This window comes from Dama dama, chromosome 5, assembly GCF_033118175.1.
Source record: "Dama dama isolate Ldn47 chromosome 5, ASM3311817v1, whole genome shotgun sequence".
NCBI classification, from domain to species: domain Eukaryota; kingdom Metazoa; phylum Chordata; class Mammalia; order Artiodactyla; family Cervidae; genus Dama; species Dama dama.
In genome coordinates, this window is record NC_083685.1 from 70,923,290 (window position 1) to 70,941,289 (window position 18,000).

The following is an 18,000-nucleotide window of genomic DNA, read 5'->3' on the forward strand; positions in this document are numbered from 1 at the left end:
ACTTTCAACATCTGCTGGACCACAGAAAAAGTAATAATTCCAGAAAAGCATCTATTTCTGCTTCATTGACTACACTAAAACCTTTGATTGTGTGGATCAAAACAAACTGTGGAAAATCACTGAAGAGATGGGAATACTAGACCATCTTGCATGCTCTCCTGAAAAATCTGTATGCAGGTCAAGAAACAAGAGTTAAAACCAGACATGGAGTGATGCACTGGTTCCAAATAGGGAAAGGAGTGCGTCAAGGCTGTATATTGTCACCCTGCGAATTTAACTTATACCCAGAGTATATCATTCAAAATGCCAAGCTGGATGAAATATAAGCTGGAATCAAGATTGCTGGGAGAAATATCAATAATCTCACGTATGCAGATGACACCATGGCATGGCAGAAAGTGAAGAGGAACTAAAGAGGCTTTTGATGAAGGTGAAAGAGGAGAGTGAAAAATTTGGCTTAAACTCAACATTCAGAAAACTAAGATCATAGCATCCAGTCCCATCACTTCATGCAAATAGATGGAAAAATGATGGAAACAGTGGTGGACTTTATTTTCTTGGGCTCTGGAGTGCTAATGCTAATCACTGCTAATGGTGACTGCAACCATCAAATTTTTTAAAAAATTGTATATTTTTGAGATTAATTCATTGTCCTTTGCTTCATTTGCTATTATTTTCTCCCATTCTGAAGGTTGTCTTTTCACCTTGCTTATAGTTTCCTTTGTTGTGAAGAAGCTTTTAATCTTAATTAGGTCCCATTTGTTTATTTTTGCTTTTTTTTTTCCTTATTTTTTCCATTTATTTTTATAAGTTGGAGGCTAATTACTTTACAATATTGTAGTGGTTTTTGCCATACATTGACATGAATCAGTCATGGATTTACATGTATTCCCCATCCAATATTCTGGGAGGTGACTCATAGGGGATCCTGCTATGGTTTATGTTGGAGAGTGTTTTGCCTATGTTTTCCTCTAGGAGTTTAATAGTTTCTGGTCTTACACTTAGATCTTTAATCTATTTTAAGTTTATTTTTGTGTATGGTATTAGAAAGTGTTCTAGTTTCATTCTTTTACAAGTGGTTGGCCAGTTTTCCTAGCACCGCCTGTTAAAGAGATTGTCTTTTCTCCATTGTATATTCTTGCCTCCTTTGTCAAAGACAAGGTGTCCATAGGTATGTGGATTTATCCCTGGGCTTTGTATTTTATTCCATTTATCTATAAAATATACAATAAACACCTAAAGCTAAATTCCAGAAAAATAAAAGACCTAATCAAAAAGTGAGCCAAAGAACTAAACAGACATTTCTCCAAAGAAGACATACAGATGGCTAACAAACACATGAAAAAATCCTCAACATTACTCATTATCAGAGATGTGTAATTCAAAACCACAATGAACTACCACTTCACACCAGTCAGAATGGCTGCCATCCAAAAGTCTACAAGCAATAAATGCTGGAGAGGGTGTGGAGAAAAGGAAACCCTCTTACACTGTTGGTGGGAATGCAAACTAGTACAGCCACTATGGAGAACAGTGTGGAGATTCCTTAAAAAACTGGAAATAGAACTGTTATATGACCCAGCAATACCACTGCTGGGCATACACAGTGAGGAAACCAGAATTGAAAGAGACACGTGTACCACAATGTTCATCATGGCACTGTTTATAATAGCCAGGACATGGAAGCAACCTAGATGTCCATCAACAGATGAATGGATAGTAAAGCTGTGGTACATATACACAATGGAATATTGCTCAGCCATTAAAAAGAATACATTTGAATCTGTTCTAATGAGGCGGATGAAACTGGAGCCTATTATACAGAGTGAAGTAAGCCAGAAAGAAAAACATCAATATAGTATACTAACACATATTTATGGAATTTAGAAAATGGTAATGATACCCTGTATGTGAGACAGCAAAAGAGACACAGATGTATTGAATAGTCTTTTGGACTCTGTGGGAGAAGGTGAGGGTGGGATAATATGGGAGAATGACATTGAAACATGTAAATTATCATATGTGAAATGAATCGCCAGTCCAGGTTCGATGCAAGAGACAGGGTGGTCAGGGCTGGTGCACTGGGATGACCCAGAGAGATGGGATAGGGAGGGAGGTGGGAGGGGGGTTCAGGATGGGGAACACATGTACACCCATGGAGGATTCAAGTCAATGTATGGCAAAACCAATACAATATTGTAAAGTAAAATAATAAATTAATTAATTTTAAAAAATATAAAATAAAAAAATAAAACAAAAAAACAAACAACAACAACAGGAACAACAAAACACATGATTCTTGGAAGAAAAGTGGTGACCAAACTAGACAGCATATTACAAAACAGAGACATTACTTTGCTGGCAAAGGTCTGTCTACTCAAAGCGATGGGTTTCCAGTAGCTCTGTATGGATGTGAGAGTTGGACTTTAGAGAAAACTGAGTGCTAAAGAATTGATGCTTTTCAACTGCAGTGTTGGAGAAGACTCTAGAGAGTCCCTTGGACTGGAAGGGGATCAAACCAGTCAATCCTAAAGGAAATATTCCTTTATATATAGTCCTGAATATTCATTGGAAGGACTGATGCTGAAGATCCAATACATTGGGCACCTGATGTGAAGAACTGACTCATTGGACAAGACCCTGATGCAGGCAGGGATTGGGGGCAGGAGGAGAAGGGGACGACAGAGGATGAGATGGCTGGATGGCATCACCAACTCTATGGACATGAGTTTGAGCAAGCTCTGGGTGTTGGTGATGGACAGGGAGGCCTGGTGTGCTTCTGGCTTTGCAAAGAGTCAGGGTCACAAAGAACCGGACACGACTGAGTGAACTGAACTGTACACACTTGGGAGAGTTTCCTCCCCCCTCTCTTTATATCTTATGAAAGTCATTAACTGTTTGTGTCCCAAGATGATGTTTTTCTCTTGACATCTTGTTGAGATCCCATAGAGACCAATGATTGGTTCTGGAAAATTAAAGGATATGGGCCTCGGGGATCAGTTCGGTTCAGTTCAGTCACTCAGTCATGTCTGACTGTTTGCAACCCCATGAATCACAGCACACCAGGCCTCCCTGTCCATCACCAACTCCCGGAGTTGGTGTCTTGGAGTCTACCCAAACCCATGTCCATTGAGTCGGAGATGTCATCCAGCCATCTCATCTTCTGTCGTCCCCTTCTCCTCCTGCCCCCAATCCCTCCCAGCATCAGGGATTTTTCCAATGAGTCAACTCTTCGCATGAGGTGGCCAAAGTACTGGAGTTTCTACTTCAGCATCAGTCCTTCCAATGAACACCCAGGACTGATCTCCTTTAGGATGGACTGGTTGGATCTCCTTGCAGTCCAAGGGACTCTCAAGAGTCTTCTCCAACAACACAGTTCAAAAGCATCAATTCTTCAGCACTCAGCTTTCTTCATAGTCCAACTCTCACATCCATACATGACCACTGGAAAATCCATAGCCTTGGACCTTTGTTGGCAAAGTAATGTCTCTGCTTTCTAATATGCTATCTAGGTTGGTGATAACGATCTTTCCAAAGAGTAAGCATCTTTTAATTTCATGGCTGCAATCACCATCTGCAGTGATTTTGGAGCCCCCAAAAATAAAGTCTGGCACTGTTTCCCCATATATTTCCCATGAAGTGATACACACACATAAAAACATAAATCCTGTGAAATTTTCCCTCATAGCATCCTCAGAAACAAAGGAAGCAATACCTGTCAAAAGGTTGATAGACTACATTCTATTTTGGAGAGGAATGGGATGAATGCTATTTCCTGATGTCTGGAAAGTTGTGTGCTTCTTTTTTTAGGGGATTAATGTATTACTAACCCTGTATAAGAGAAAGAGGAATGGTAAAGAGGGCAGTGACATTAGAAATAACTTTTGCAAGTCTATATTTGGAGAGTGTTTTAAGAAATGCCAAGTTTGTAGAACTCTATGAAATGTGTTCCCTTTACGTACTGAGAAACAATATGAGAGGAAATGGGGGCACTTCAATCTATAGAATGAAATATCTTGTAACAGCCGTTAGTGTAACAGGGTAAGAGTGTGAGGCAGTGGGAAGAATGCTTGATTCCTCTCCCCTTCCATCTGCCTCCACTCTCACATTAACTCCATACAAGGAACATGGGAAAGACAGCAGGGAGATTCTCCTGAGAGTCACTCTGTTGCTGAGAGTGGTGGTGAGGGGTCCTCAGGACTGTGGATGGAGAAGCACAGACATGTGAACCACCTCTGAAGCAGACAGGAGAGCAAGAACTTTGACCTTGTGAAAAGGCCATGCATCTCTATAGCAGGTTTCTCAAATGTGATGCTATTAACATTCGGTCAAGATATATATTTGGTCTTTGCTTATGTTGAGGATATGTGGGAGAAAGGAGGTGGGGAAAGAGATGCCGTCCTGCACCTTATACACTTAGCAGCATCTGTAGTCTGCCTTCTGGATGTCTGTAGCACCCCTTCCTATTGTGACAGTCAACAATATCTCCAGACATTGACAAAGGTCCAACAGGGATAAACATCACTCCTGCTCTACAAGTAATCAACAGCCTGACTTTTCATCTTTAGAACTTAAAAGCAGGAAAAAGCTTTCAAAATTATGCACCACATTGAAATCAGAAAATACAGCTCACTTATTACTGGCCATTTGAAGAGAGAAAAGCCTTCCATCACAGTGATCATTTGTGTTCAAACCAGGAGTCCTTAATTCACATAGCCTTTACCTCTTGAAGTTATTTGAAGAATGAGGACAAAACTGGCTGTGTTTGCTTTTAGTACAGATTCACTTTCCTCCTGGAATAAGCAGTCAGTGATACTAAGTCATTTTATTTTTAGTTAGGGTCAGGAGAGTGAATAAATGAGCATGTTCATATACTTTTTGGCATCTTCGGCATGTCCAGGTCTTAGAATGTATCTCTCCTGTATTTAAAAAAAAAAAAAAGTTTCTGCATGCACTTTTTAAATTAATTGGTAAAAAATATTTATGCTTCTTGGATGTTTTGAGAATTAAATATGCATGGAGACTTTTGGATAGGTATGCCATATTCTATCATTGTGATCTGACTTTCTATTTTTAACTCAACACTTTCTGCATAGTTTCCTATGATATGCACATAGCATAACTTTGACCCTCCTCTTTGACATTCTGTTTCTAAGCACATATAATAAATAATAGTGCAATGCAGCAACAAGAATTTGTGTTAATTTAATATTCACAATTTTGATTTATTGAATAGATTTCAAGTAATGAATTCATTTGTCAAATAGGTCTTAGAAGGCTTCAGGGCCACAGTTACAAAAAGTTTGTGCTGCATGCTTAGTTGCTTCAGTCAGGTCCGACTCTTCGCATCCCCATATATTGTAGCCTGCCAGGCTCCTCTGTCCATGGGATTCTCCAGGCAAAGATATTGGAGTGGGTTGCCATTTCCTTCTCCATACAGAAAGTTTAGACCTAAGTAATAATTCTCTATACAATGACTAACATTATATAACATAGTTTAAAAATCACTAAGCTAATTTTATAGAAAAACACTGCTGAAATAGACTATAAAATTCACATTTCCGTTTAAAGGGTAAGAGTAAAAATGATGCTTGTGTGTTAATAATCTTAAATAAGCATACTTCTCATCATTTCATCAAAAAAGATAAATTTCCTTTATAGTATTAAAAAAAATTCCCAAGGATCCTAGTGTTCCCAAAATTGATGTAACAGTCTAGCAGTAAAAAGGTATTATTTCAAACATCGCTAATTAGTTAATATTTGATGTCTTTTCAAGGGTTCAGTTCCAAAGCTGTAAATTGTGTAGAACTAGTTTAAATAATCATACGGGTTTTCATGGATGTGAATTCTTTTTTTTTTTTTAATTATTTTTTTCGTGTAATTTATTAGTTGGAGGCTAATTACTTTACAATATTGTAGTGGTTTTTGTCATACATTGACATGAATCAGCCTTGGATTTACATGTATTCCCCATCCTGATACACCCTCCTACTTCCATCTCTACCCGATCACTCTGGGTCTTCCTTTTTTTTTTTTTTTTTTTTAATGTTTTTCTCTATTATCTCTCTCTCTCTCTCTTTTTAAAATTTATTTTTATTAGTCGGTGGCTATTTAAATTACAGTATTGTAGTGGTATTTGCCATACATTGACATAAATCAGCCATGGATTTACATGTGTTCCTCATCCCAATCCCCCCTCCCACCTCCCTCCCCATCTCATCCCTCTGGGTCTTCCCAGTGCACCAGCCCTGAGCACTTGTCTCATGCATCCAAGCTGGACTGGTGATGGTGATCTGTTTCACCCTTGATAGTATACTTGTTTCAATGCTATTCTCTCAGAACATCCCACCCTCACCTTTTCCTACAGAGTCCAAAATTCTGTTCTGTATTTCTGTGTCTCTTTTTCTGTTTTGCATATAGGATTATCATTACCATCTTTCTAAATTACATATATATGCATTAGTATACTATATTGGTCTTTATATTTCTGGCTTACTTCACTCTGTACAACAGGCTCCAGTTTCATCCATCTCATTAGAACTGATTCAAATGAATTCTTTTTAATGGCTGAGAAATATTCCATGGTGTATATGTACCATGGCTTCCTTATCCATTTGTCTGCTGATGGGTATCTAGGTTGCTTCCATGTCCTGGCTATTATAAACAGTGTCATGATGAACATTAGGGTGCACGTTCCTCTTTCAGATCTGGTTTCCTCGGTGTGTATGCCCAGGAGTGGTATTCCTGGGTCATATGGCAGTTCTATTTCCAGTTTCTTAAGGAATCTCCACACTGTTCTCCATAGTGGCTGTACTAATTTGCATTCCCACCAGCAGTGTAAGAGGGTTCCCTTTTCTCCACACCCTCTCCAGCATTTATTGTTTGCAGACTTTTGGATAGCAGCCATCCTGACTGGCGTGTATTGGTACCTCATTGTGGTTTTGATTTGCATTTCTCTGATAATGAGTGATGTTGAGCATTTTTCATGTGTTTGTTAGCCATTTGTATGTCTTCTTTGGAGAAATGTCTATTTAGTTCTTTGGCCCATTTTTTTGATTGGGTCATTTATTTTTCTGGAATTGAGCTGCAGGAGTTGCTTGTATATTTTTGAGATCAATCCTTTGCCTGTTGCTTCCTTTGCTATTATTTTCTCCCATTCTGAAGGCTGTCTTTTCACCTTGCTTATAGTTTCCTTTGTTGTACAAAAGCTTTTAAGTTTCATTAGGTTCCATTTGTTTATCTTTGCTTTTATTTCCAATATTTTGGGAGGTGGGTCATAGAGGATCCTTCTGTGATTTATGTCAGAGAGTGTTTTGCCTATGTTCTCCTCTAGGAGTTTTGTAGTTTCTGGTCTTACATTTAGATCTTTAATCCATTTTGAGTTTATTTTTGTGTATGGTGTTAGAAAGTGTTCTAGTTTCATTCTTTTACAAGCGGTTGACTAGTTTTCCCAGCTCCCCTTGTTAAAGAGGTTGTCTTTTTTCCACTGTATATCCTTGCCTCCTTTGTCGAAGATAAGGTGTCCATAGGTATGTGGATTTATCTCTGGGCTTTCTATTCTGTTCCATTGATCTATATTTCTGTCTTTGTGCCAATACCATACTGTCTTGATGACTGTGGTTTTGTAGTATAGTCTGAAGTCAGGCAGGTTGATTCCTCCAGTTCCATTCTTCTTCCTCAAGATTACTTTGGCTATTCGAGGTTTCTGTGTTTTTCCATACAAATTGTGAAATTATTTGTTCTAGTTCTGTGAAAAATACTGTTGGTAACTTGATAGGGACTGCATTGAATCTATATATTGCATTGGGTAGTATAGTCATTTTCACAATATTGATTTTTCCAATCCATGAACACTGTATATTTCTCCATCTATTTGTGTCCTATTTGATTTCCTTCGTCAGTATTTTATAGTTTTCTATATATAGGTCTTTCATTTCTTTAGGTAGATATACTCCTAAGTATTTTATTCTTTTTGTTGCAATGGTGAATGGTATTGTTTCCTTAATTTCTCTCTGTTTTCTCATTGTTAGTGTATAGGAATGCAAGGGATTTCTGTGTGTTAATTTTATATCCTGCAACTTTACTATATTCATTGATTAGCTCTAGTAATTTTCTGGAAGAGTCTTTAGGGTTTTCTATGTAGAGGATCATGTCGTCTGCAATGAGTGAGAGTTTTACTTCTTTCCCTATCTGGATTCCTTTTATTTCTTTTTCTGCTCTGATTGTTATGGCCAACGCTTCCAAAACTATGTTGAATAGTAGTGGTGAAAGTGGGCACTCTTGTCTTGTTCCTGACTTTAAGGGAAATGCTTTCAATTTTTTACCATTGAGGATAATGTTTGCTGTGGGCTTGTCAAATATAGTTTTTATTATGTTGAGATATGTTCCTTCTCTTCCTGCTTTCTGGAGAGTTTTTATCATAAATAGATGCTGAATTTTGTCAAAGGCTTTTTCTGCATCTATTGAGATAATCATATGATTTTTATCTTTCAATTTGTTAATGTGGTTTATTACATTGATTTGAGAATATTAAAGAATCCTTGCATTCCTGGGATAACGTCCACTTGGTCATGATGTATGATCTTTTTAATATGTTGTTGGATTCTGTTTGCTAGAATTTTGTTAAGGATTTTTGCATCTATGTTCATCAGTGTAATTGGCCTGTGGTTTTCTTTTTTTGCAGCATCTTTGTCTGGTTTTGTTATTAGGCTGACGGTGGTCATGGATGTGAATTATTTCATGTGATCTGTGAATTTAAATGTGAGCTCTGTGCATTTGTGGGTTATGATGTTTGAACTTTTCTTAAGCTTCAAAATGTCAATGTTTTATTTCTTTGCTGAAAAAGTTGACTGTCTTATTTATTCTCATGTCCTTTTTAGCAGCTAATTGGGAATGATCCAATGAAGAATAACTATTAATATTTTACTCCATACCCAGTAAATTAGGAACATGGAAAAGGAAAACTGCACCGCTGTGACAGACTCCACCCTCCTCGGATTCTCAGACGTCACTGAGCTCAGAGTCTTCCTCTTCCTGCTGTTTCTTTCCATCTATGGAGCCACAGTTTTGGGAAACCTGGGCATGATTGCCCCGATTCAGGTCAGCTCTCGACTCCACATCCCTATGTACTTATTCCTCAGCCACTTGTATTTTGTGGATTTCTGTTACCCCACGATCTTCACTCCAAATATGCTAGCTAACATCTTAAATGATGAAAAAGCCATTTCCTTCCTGGAATGTGCTGTGCAATTCTACCTGTTTTGCACATTTGTGGTAACAATGATGTCATTCTGAGGTCATTCTGCTGACAGTGATGGCCTGTGACCACTTTGTGGCTATCTGTGACCCACTGTTCTACATGGTCAACATGTCCCGGAATCTCTGCATGGAGTTGGTATCTTGTTGCTATCTCAATGGTGCTGTATGTTCTCTGATTCACTTATGTTTAGCTCTTCAGATCCTATCCTACAGATCGAATCTGATCAACCACTTCTTTTGTCATATTCCCCCTCTCTTGTCTCTTGCTTGCTCTGATGTCACTGTGAATCAGTTGGTGCTATACTCTGTGGCCACTCTCTATGAGATCATCACCATCATGGTAATCCTCACCTCCTACTTGTTTATTCTCATCACCATCCTGAGGATACACTCTGCGGAGGGAAGGTGCAAAACCTCTTCCACCTGTGCCTCCCACCTTATAGCCATCACAGTCTTACAGGGAACGATCCTTTTCATTTATTGCCAGCCCCAATCTGGCAACAGCATGGGCATTGACAAAGTGGGCATGGTGTTCTACACTGCAGTGATTCCCATGCTGAACCCCCTGATCTATAGTCTGAGGAACAAGCCTGTGAAAGAAGCTCTCAGAAAAGTGGTGAGCTCCAAAATATTATCCTAGAGAATATTTTCCTAGCAGGACTCAATGTTAGAAATTGGAGGCTGGTGAAAAGGTAATAATGATTGCAGTGTTGGAAGTGCAGAATTTAAGTGGGTAGATTCAAGTGAATCTTTCTGGCTCACTTATTTTTGTACCTTATATCCTGTCAATTTACAAGAGTAGCCTACTTATTTACACTTATTCAGTCTAACATGCTTTAAATGGTTCCTGGTAATGGACTGTTTAAATACATATTTAGTTTGCTGTATAACTTTCATAAGTTTACTAAAGAACTCACATTTTATTTCACTATCTATTGTGGAAACTATGATTTATTTCAAAATTGAATGGCTGTTATTTTACAGTGAAGAACACACGTTTGAGTTTATGCACAAATTTTATATATATATATAATTATATTTAAATATATATATTTATTTCTAGCTTCCTTTATTGTTTTTGCTTTCATTGCAGTGTCCAGTGTTTGGGGAGTTTCATATATCATTATTTCTGAATAATAGGCACATTAATAATAATTATTTCAAAGAAATCTTAACAAAATTAAATTAAAGATCATATGGAAATATCTTAGAGTAATCCCTGGTATGTCAGTAGTTCTCCCTGTGTGCATGGGGGTGGAGGTGTGTGTGTATGTGTGTGTGTATACAGGCATACCTCTCTTTATTGAAATTCGTAGGTAGTTTTTCTACAGATTAAAGGTATGTGGCAACTCTCCCTTGAGCAAGTATATATGGGCCTTTTTCCAAGAACATCTCTCACTTCATGTCTCTGTGAATATTTTGTAATTCTTATAATATTTAAAGTTTTTCAGAAAAGTAAAAAAAAGTCTGTTAATTTAATGATTATAATTTCAAGAAGCAGCCATCATTCTTGAGGTTGGGAGAAATAGAGAAAAGTCATTTTACCAGAGTCTCAGAACTTGGAGGAAGTACTCTGCTCATCAGTGGTAAGCCCTTGAGGAAGGGCCATGGTTGTAAGGGTGTCTGAGGCCTAAGTCTGGCTTATGACTCAACAGTTTTCAGAAGCTGGTGATGGGCCCTAGTGGTGTTTGGTCCCAGAGGAATGCCAGACTACCGCTCTGACCTCTGAAGAGAGTAGGATGAGAAACTGGAGCCAGAACTGGAGAACAAGAAGAAAAGAAATCCTTTTCTTCTCTTCTCTCCATTTCTCTGCAATATTTTTTTCTTTCCCCCATTTCCCTTGGTATATCCCTTTAGCAAAACCTAAATGGAAACCAGCTAGCAAGGGCATCTGGGGATTCAGTTTGCAAGTCCCAGCAACAACACCACAACTCAGGAATAGAAGGGCAGCCATAGACACATGACAAAAGGCAACAAAGGACTTGCAGGTTAGGATGCAAAAAGAGAGATTCATTTCTCTTATATCCTCACTTAGAATGTGTAAATCTCTCTGTAACTGGACACGCAAGTGCACCTCAAGACTCTTCACTCTTCAGGTCATTGTTAGTTTAGATGTACTTGATTCATCATAAGAGTTATAAAGCAAATGTGACACAGGATAGTTGTCACCCTTAAGATCTATGGAAATATACTTGATTTCAAGTTAATTATCACACTACAAGAAGTACATTAAATCAAATATTTGAACAATATCTCATATTGGATTAAAAACAGCTTTCAAAAAGAAAAACCAGTATCTAGCAAGAAATATTGCTCAGAATTTTTTAAAAAAGAAATAAACATTTCAAAAAATACTGTACTTCAGAATTGGGAAAACCATTTTCAGAGCTAAAATCACCCATATTTTGAAAATTTGTTCCAATCAACTAACTTGTTTAATTACTTTAGAGTCACTTTCATGGAATATGCATTTTATGCAAAACCATCTTTCAAAATACTGTAATTAGGCCTTGCTCAGGATATTTTTGGCATATAGAAAAAAAATCATAATTTTAATGGTAACATCAATAGCATCTAATTCAGTGTTTCTATGTTAGTTTTTCTTTCTTTCTTTTTTTTTTTTTTTTTTAGGTAGGTCATTAAATAATATTTAGCTGAGAAACATATGAATTAAAAAGCAAGTAGACAAGGAAAACACTAATTTTATTGCAATTTTGTCTGTGTGTATGTGATTTTAAACAAATCCATCTAAACTCTGTGGCTTTAATTTCATCCATAATATTTATTTTAAAAGACCAGGACTTGGACAGCAATAGAGTTGCTTTTTTAAAATTTTTTTTCCTGTTAGGCTTCCAATATCCAGGACTTCCCTAATAGCTTAGTTGGTAAAAATTCCGCCTACAACGCAGGAGGCCTTGGTTGGGAAGATCTCCTGGAGAAGAAAAAGGCTACTCATTCCAATATTCTGGCCTGGAGAATTCCATGGACTGCAAAGTCCATGGGGTCACAAAGAGTTGGACACGACTGAACGAATTTCACTTTCAAATATCCATGATTATGCTAATAGAATAAAAGAGCATGCTATTACCGAGCCTCAGGAGTGCTGTCTCTGAATGTTTGTCACCATGCAGCCTTCCTTGGTATGACCATGACCATTTCCTAGTTTAGTATTATAAGATTCACCATCACTAAATGTACCCAAAGGGAGCAGTCTCTCAGTTCAGTTCAGTCACTCAGTTGTGTCCGACTCTTTGCAACCCCATGGACTTCATCACGCCAGGCTTTCCTGTCCATCACCAACTCCAACTCCTGTCCATTGAGTCAATAAAGCCATCCAACCATCTCATCCTCTGTCGGCCCCTTCTCCTGCCTTCAATCTTTCCCAGAATCAGGGGCTTTTTTAATGAGATGGTTCTTCGCATCAGATTAGCCAAAGTATTGGAGTTTCAGCTTCAACATCAGTCCTTCCAATGAATATTCAGGACTGATTTCCTTTAGGATGGACTGGTTAGATATCCTTGTAGTCCAAGGGACTCTTAAGAGTCTTCTCCAACACCACAGTTCAAAAGCATCAATTCTTGGGCACTCAGCTTTCTTTATAGTCCAACTCTCACATCCGTACATGACTACTGGGAAAACCATAGCTTTGATTAGGCAGACCTTTGTTGGCAAAATAATGTCTCTGCTTTTTAATACACTGTCTAGGTTGGTCAGAGCTTTTCTTCTAAGGAGCAAGTGTCTTTTAATTTCATGGCTGCAATCACCATCTGCAGTGATTTTGGAGCGCCCAAAAATAAAATCAGCTACTGTTTCCACTGTTTCCCCATCTATTTGACATGAAGTGATGGGACTGGATGCCATGATCTTAATTTTATGAATGGTGAGTTTTAAGCCAACTTTTTCACTCTTCTCTTTCACTGTCATCAAGAAACTCTGTAGTTCTTTGTTTTCTTCCATAAGGGTAGTGTCATCTGCCTCTCTGAGGTTATTGATATTTCTCCTGGCAATCTTGATTCCAGCTTGTGCTTCCTCCAGCCCAGCGTTTCTCGTGATGTACTCTGTATATAAGTTCAAGAAGCAGATGACAATATACACCATCATTAAATGTACCCAAAGGGAACAATCTTTATACATTCCAATATGAGGCAGCAATTTCTTTACCTTAATTACAAGATTCAATGATGTTTTAATAGAAAAAAATACATTAAAATAGTTTAAATAATGTATGAATTCAATGACATTTCTATTATTAACTTTTTTTTCAGAAGCAAAAATACAATAAAAATCAATTAGGCCTTTATTGTATCATGCATTTTTTTTTTCTTTTGACTGTGCTATGCAGCTTTTGGGATATTAATTTCCACAACAGTGACTGAACCCCTGCTTTTGGCAGTGAAAGCACAGAGTACTATCTTCTGGACTGCCAGCAGATTCCCAACTGCATCACCCATTTTATTTATTCATTTATTTTTATTTTTGGAAAATTAAATAATCTTTATTAATATTTTATAATTCTTTTCTTTTTTTTTACTTTTAAAAATTTTGTATCATACATTTTAAGTATCATTTGCACAGTTCAATCAAGGCTTTACAATCCATAATCTGTTTATTTCTTACACCAAAGGCCAACAGTCAGCTTGCTACAGGAGAAAGAGCTGAAGAATGGAAGATAAGACTTGAGATCTAGGTTTGGTTGCAGCAGTTAATACATGAGAGCCTGCCAGGTGACTTAACAGTAAAGAATCTGCCTGTCAAGCAAGAGAGGAGAGTTCCATCCCTCAGTCATGAGCATCCCCTAGAAAAAGAAATGACACCCCACTCCAATATTCTTGCCTGGAGAACCCCATGGCTAGAGGAGCCTGGCAGGCTACAGTAGGCCGGGTGGCAAAGAGTCAGACATAACTCAGAGAGTAAACCAAAACAAACAATACATGAATGTGACCGGAAACACATTACTCCTGATGTGAAGAGCATCTTTTATGCCAAGTATTTCAACTGAAGAAAATAAAGCTAAGAATTGTGTGTCCATAAGTAGTAATGCCATTTACAGGTTGGTAACAATGTAGCTGAGAGATTTGAAGGCAAGATTTCCCCACTGTTGCTTGTGGTTAGTATAAGAGGGGCAGTTCTGCCTTACAGAGGTCACAAGCATGGTAGAAACTTAATATTTGTTGGAAGACAACTACTCCATGATCTCACTTGCACATAAACTACAGCAGTTAGCCTCATAGAAGTAGAATGTAGAGTGATGACTGATGATTCAGGGCTGGGGGATCAGGGCAAGGAGAGATGAGGGTCAAGAGATACAAAGTCCCCATGCAAGATGAACAAACCCTGAAGTTTCAATGTACAACAATGTGACTATAGTTAACAATACTGTACTGTACTCTTGAAACTTGCTAAGAGGGTAGAATTTGTATTCTACTTACTTTAAAAAGATAAAGAAAAAGAAAAGAAAGTGAAGTTGCTCAGTTGTGTCCAACTCTGTAGCCTACCAGGCTCCTCCATCCATGGGATTTTCCAAGCAAGAATACTGGAGTGGGTTGTCATTTCCTTCCCCAGGAGATCTTCCCGACCCAGGGATTGAACCCGGGTCTCCCACATTGTAGGCAGACGCCTTACCGTCTGAGCCACCAGGGAAGTCCAAGAAAAAGAAAATGGTAACATAAATCAGTGGACATGCTAGCTTGATGGTGGTGATTATTTCACTATATATGTGTGTGTGTGTGTGTGTGTGTGTGTGTGTGTGTGTGTGTGTGTATACATATATATCAGAACATCAAATTTTCACCTTAAATATATAGAATTTTTTGTCAATTATACCTCAGTAAATCTAAACAAAAATTAAAAGCATAAAACAGTGTGCTTAAAAAAGAGAGTTATTTTCTGTGCAATATAGATAACTTTTGCTATGACTTGTCATTGTCCAACATTGTTGAAGTCTATTGGGCTTCCCAGGTAGTTCAGATGGTAAAGAATCTGCCTGCAATGCAGAAGACCTGAGTTTGATCCCTGGGTCAGAAGATCCCCTGGAGAAGGTCATGACAACCCACTCCAGTATTTTTGCCTGGAGAATTCCATGGACAGAGGAGCCTGGCAGGCTACAGTCCATGGGGTCACAAAGAGTTGGTTGGGGCATGGTGAGAAGACAGACCTTTGATTAATTTTCATATAAAATGTTTCTAAATCTGCTGTTGGTTTTTCTTCATGTTTTCCAAGAAATATAAATTGCATCAGAAAACAATAATTAGCTTTAATTGCTTGTTCTGAGCCTCTGAAGAAGAATGCAAGGGATTCTCTCTAGGGCCTTGCGCCACAGGGAGTGCAGGAAACATAAGGGTCTCAGCCTTCCCGGTAAATCAACAAGTCCTCTAGAGGGCAGAGGGGGGCTGCCTTTCCCACAGTCCCATGTAGAGTATTTAATAGATACCTTAGCTTCAGTTATTTCTTCATGAGACAAATCACTTGGGGGAATTTTGAATCATGGAAAACATTACATATCAGGAACCGGAAGTGCATACTTTCCTGAAAGGTAGGTAGAAGGGCCTGGCTTACTGAACTCCTTCATAGCAGTGTACTGAACAAGTATTTTCTGGGAATGTGAGGACACAGGAGCCCTGAGACTCTTTCGTGCATGTCTTTCTGCTTCTGCCAATTCAGGGTAGAACTGTACGAGGGAGGATTGACAGGTATTTAACCCAAACTGAATTTAAAGGAACTAAAACTAAACTTCTGGAGAAATAGAATCAATAAGTTCAGTTCTCTTGTTCAGTCATGTCTGACTGTTTGTGACCCCACGGACTACAGCATGCCTGGCCTCCCTGTCCATTACCAACACCCAGAAATTACCCAAATGCATGTCCATTGAGTTGGTGATGCCATCCAACCATCTCATCCTCTGTTGTCCTCTTCTCCTCCTGCCCTTAATCTTTCACAGCATCAGGGTCTTTTCAAACAAGTCAGCTCTTGGCATCAGGTGGTCAAAGTATTGGAGTTTCAGCTTCAACATTAGTCCTTCCAATGAACACCCAAGACTGATCTCCTTCAGGTAAGGTCACCTCTAAATAAGATTTTAAAGCATGGAAAAAACAAGTGCTGACTAACAAGACCACAAACAAAAACAATGCGAAGAAATTGTAAGGATAAAGATTTTAGACACCATGCTTCCCAGGATCAATGATAATACATATTGCTTATATAGAAGTATTTGGGAGATAAGGAATTAGATATTTCATTGCATGTAAGTTAGACAGCAAAACATAGAAATCTACCAGAATTGAGTAAAGGATGGTCAGTTGTTTATTCACTCCCCCTCACCTCCCAAGGGGACAGAAGACAATATCTGGAGACATTTTTGGTGTCACAATGCAGAGACCAGGGGTGAAGGTACTATCATCCAGTGGATAGAGGCCAGAGAAGCTGCTCTACATGGTACCATGCACAGGATACCTCCCAATAAAAAGAATAATCCAGCCCAAAACATCAATAGTACCATGTTTGAAATGCTCTGAAAAAGATCAGTAAAAAAGAGTTATATAATAGTGAGAATTGACTTGCAAAGATTGCCTTCTGACTGATCCTGAAACATCCTTAGATATCTGAACACATAAAACCATCAAAGATTGTATCTGTTATATGGGATCCCAAGCCTTTAGTGCTGATATATCTAAAACTATCTGTCTCTATGGAGAAAGAAATGGCAACCCACTCCAATAATTTGTTTGAAAAATCCCATGGACAGAGGAGTCTGGTGGGATACAGCCCATTGGGGTCACAAGAGCCAGACATGATACAAACAATTTAGCACATCTGATTCTAGGCCTGTAGAAACAAAACTGACCTTATCAGAAATGTTAATCTGAGAAAGAAATATCCATTATAAAGAAATATGATTAAGAGAATACCTGATATGCATGACTTTACTAAAACAAGGACAGCTACAAGTGAACTGGGATGTGTTGATCATGAGAGCTTTCTGAATTACTTGCACTGTTAATATCCAGTGCAATTGCTGGTTGCTATCAGTCATTCATTAAAACCTTCTGCACAGGAAAGGAAACAAACAGAATGAAGAAGCAACAGAATTAAAAAAATATTTGCAATCTATATGTTAAAATGTTTATCTCTAATATACATCTAAAGAACTCCTACAACTCAATAGCAAAAACAAACACAACAAAAATAAAAACTAATAGCCCAGTTAAAAAGTTATCTATATATAAGGAAGCTGTGGTACATATACACCATGGTATATTACTCAGCCATTAAAAAGAATTCATTTGAATCAGTTCTAATGAGATGGATGAAACTAGAGCCCATCATACAGAGTGAAGTAAGCCAGAAAGATAAACACCAACACAGTATACTAACACATATATATGGAATTTAGAAAGATGGTAATGATAACCCTATATGCAAAACAGAAAAAGAGACACAGATGTACAGAACAGACTTTTGGACTCTGTGGGAGAAGGCGAGGGTGGGATGTTTCGAGAGAACAGCATCGAAACATGTATATTATCTATAGTGAAACAGATCACCAGCCCAGGTTGGGTGCATGAGACAAGTGCTCGGGCCTGGTGCACTGGGAAGACCCAGAGGGATCGGGTAGAGAGGGAGGTGGGAGGGGGGATTGGGATGGGGAATACATGTAAATCCGTGGCTGATTCATGTCAATATATGACAACAACCACTACAATATTGTAAAGAAATTAGCCTCCAACTAATAAAAATAAATGGAAA

The 18,000-nt window shown here is 38.2% G+C and overlaps 1 pseudogene; it reads left to right on the forward strand.

Moving 5' to 3' along the window:
* The first annotated feature begins 8,949 nt into the window (after positions 1-8,949).
* LOC133055830 (olfactory receptor 5L2-like) lies at positions 8,950-9,898 on the forward strand (annotated as a pseudogene).
* Positions 9,899-18,000: the final 8,102 nt, after the last annotated feature.